Genomic DNA, 3,131 nt, shown 5'->3' on the forward strand with positions numbered 1-3,131 from the left:
GTAGTTTTTTCTTCTCTGTAAGCCGCGTGTCTTTCTATTTTGTGCTCTTTATTTCTTTCTTTCTATTTCTTTCTGTCTTTCTCTCTCTCTCTGTCAGTATATTTCTCTCTTTAAAAACTGACACACACGCACACACACACACACACACACACACACACACACACACACACACACACACACACACACACACACACACACACACACACACGCACACACACACAAACACACACACTGTTTCTCTCTGTCTCTCTCGATTTCTCTTTTTACTTTGCACAGTCTGTCTATTTCTCTCTCTCTCTCTCTCTCTCTCTCTCTCTCTCTCTCTCTCTCTCTCTCTCTCTCTCTCTCTCTCTCTCTCTTTCTCTCTCTCTCTCTGTGTCTCTGTCTTTCTCTTTCTCTTTCTCTTTATCACTCTCTGTGTTTGTGTGTGTGTGTGTGTGTGCGTGTGTGTGTGTGTGTGTGTGTGTGTGTGTGTGTGTGTGTGTGTGTGTGTGTGTGTGTGTGTGTGTGTGTGTGTGTGTGTGTGTGTATGTTGTGTGTTTAGTGTGTATATGTCTTACTATTATTTTATTTTTTTACGAAATAGATACCCCCCTCCTTTCACCCATTGTAATGTATCGTTCATCATTCCCCCCATGATAACATGATGTACTCTTCTGTTCCCCCCTATGCACAGCGATCACCCCCATCTCCAACAAGTGGTCTGAAGCCTCCAAGTTCTATTTCATGTCCCGTGTCATGAACAAGGTCACCTACGCTTACATCGTACCCAACAACACTGAGCAAGACGCTCAGAAAAAAGTCAAGGCAGACCTAAGCAGTTTTGTGAAGCCTTTAGAGGTAGGCTAGATTTACATTTATTTCGGGGGATTATTTGTTTGTAGTTTTCTTGTTTGAGTAGAGTCAAATTAACGCATTTTGGCACTTTAACGGCTATTTAGTACACGTAGAAGGAAAAAGCAAGACCGGGAAAGAGAGGGGAAAATGAAGAAGGAGTGAATTTCTGGAAGTGAAGACATGAATATGAAGACATAACCCCTCTCCCTTTTTCCCCTCCTGTTATCCATATCTCCTCCTCCTCATCCTCACGATTTTGCTGCTGATGCTGATGGTAGTAAGATCATAATCGGTTTCTTTATCCCTTCTTTACATTGCCACTCGACATGCTAAGTTCTACAAGTCCATTTACATACATAACACTTATATGTTTGATTGTTGAGAGAGTTTACCTTGACTTTATGTCTGATACTCAGATTCAAATGTCGGTGCTCAGTCATTTCGCATGACAGGCCTACGATTTTTTTCCGTATTGTTTATGTTGAAATAGCTTATTTAAGAGGCAGGACCTCATATTTGATGAATTACTCTGAGCTTAAGAAAAAGGTCGAAACAGGTGGGAAGAGAACTTTGAAAACACTCCAAATATGCCAAGAAACCCCGTTAGGAGATTCAAACTAGGGTTATCCACGCTACACTGATCCAACAGCCCACCTACTGTTTTATTAACTCTATTAAACTCTTGCAATAAACAAATCAAAAGTGACAAGAAAACAAGAATATTTCTTTAATGTATTCATCCTTTGTCTGTGGCAGGTTCATCTGATAGATACCTCTGGAGAAGAAGACGAGGTCATCGGTGAACTGCTGTGTTTTCAGGGCTATGCTCGGCGGCCGTGAGGCTCTCCCACCTCGAAGTGAGCACACATATTCATCCAGGATGTGTGGTGTACCGTCATGGGCAAACTTCAATGGACCTTCACCTCAAGCTTTTGCTCGATCCTGCAAGAAAAGTCACACATACCCACATGATGTGCGGAGAGAAAAGTCATTGATGAACAGACTTTAAAGTTTTGCCAGGGCTGCGCTTGGTGGTCCAGGGTCCATCCACTTGGACTGAGAGGGCAAAAACACACACAGGCCCACGGCGATATTTCTGAGTACCAGATGAGTCCACAATAATGTGTATTTAATACTGAATTATTGATGATGTTTCATTCTTGCTTTGAAAAATAAAAGGAACAAACAAAATGTAACCCAACATGAACTTGTGTTGTTGTTTTGGTTTTAATCTTTTGTTCTGTTTGCTTTGTAAAGTGTCTCAGAGGGTGTCCTACCTGCCATATTTTTCTGTTATTTCTGTCAGGTGTTAATGTGTTTAAAGCCACAGGCCAGTTGGTCTTTAGTGTTAATATTTTGATTAGATCTAATCTTTACTTACTGGCAACCTGTCAGCTTTCACTTCGATAGAACTTTTAGCACAGTTAAGTCATCAAAGAGGCAAGTCTTTGCATTTTTAAAAGGACCTTACCAAGTTGGTAAAGAACTGAAAACTTACATGTACTCAGACCAAGATAACAGAGCACCGCTTAAAGTTAATCTTTACACACAGTTCAAGCGTCTGAGAGGTAGTGCCCAGGAGGACCGGCGTTAATGTTTCTCAGTAACCAAATAAGGCTGGGCATTAACGAATACATCATGCACTATCGAACAGATTCAAAGCTTTTTATCCACATCCAGAGCATTCGAACCATAGCCCAGTGTAATGTGATCCTACGGATGTCCGGTATGAGACTGAAATTAGGGGTACAAACATCGGATTTTTTACGGCACTTGCAACACAAATAGGTCATTATATTGTAAGTGCCTAAGATCAGAGGTGTTACAATAAAGTAACAAACATAAAAATGGAGAGATGTTTCATAGGAAATTACGAGCAAACCACACCACCAGAGACCCACCAACCATCCTCCTGTGTACAAACTTTTCCTATCTTTCCAGAAACAATTACTCTACTCATGGAATTAATGGAATCCACTTATAGTCGACAGCACCCTTCTCCCTCATAATATACTTGTTTGTTTGTTTGTTTGTTTGTTTGTTTGTTTGTTTGTTTGTTTGTTTGTTTGGTTATCCTTTGTGTTTTGAACTGCTCACCAAATTAGGGTACCTTCAAAGAGGGGCTCGAACCAGTAGATTTTTCTGGTTTCTTTCTTATGATCAATTGGATCAACGGCTGTCACTGCCAACGATAACACTTGTAATCTGCACACAAAAAATAAAAAAATACTACTGTAGACTTTTGGTCTGGTTTTGTCCCAACTTTTAAAAAACATAACAACGTTCGTCGTTCT

The 3,131-nt window shown here is 40.5% G+C and overlaps 1 long non-coding RNA gene across 1 annotated transcript; it reads left to right on the top strand.

Annotated features, from left to right (window-relative positions):
* Positions 1-715: 715 nt before the first annotated feature.
* On the top strand, positions 716-2,040 carry LOC118479109. Its single transcript, XR_004859483.1, has 2 exons — positions 716-840; positions 1,594-2,040. It is a non-coding gene; the product is annotated as an uncharacterized LOC118479109 (long non-coding RNA).
* The last annotated feature ends 1,091 nt before the right edge of the window (positions 2,041-3,131 follow it).

Source organism: Aplysia californica, unplaced genomic scaffold (assembly GCF_000002075.1).
Source record: "Aplysia californica isolate F4 #8 unplaced genomic scaffold, AplCal3.0 scaffold02327, whole genome shotgun sequence".
NCBI lineage: Eukaryota > Metazoa > Mollusca > Gastropoda > Aplysiida > Aplysiidae > Aplysia > Aplysia californica.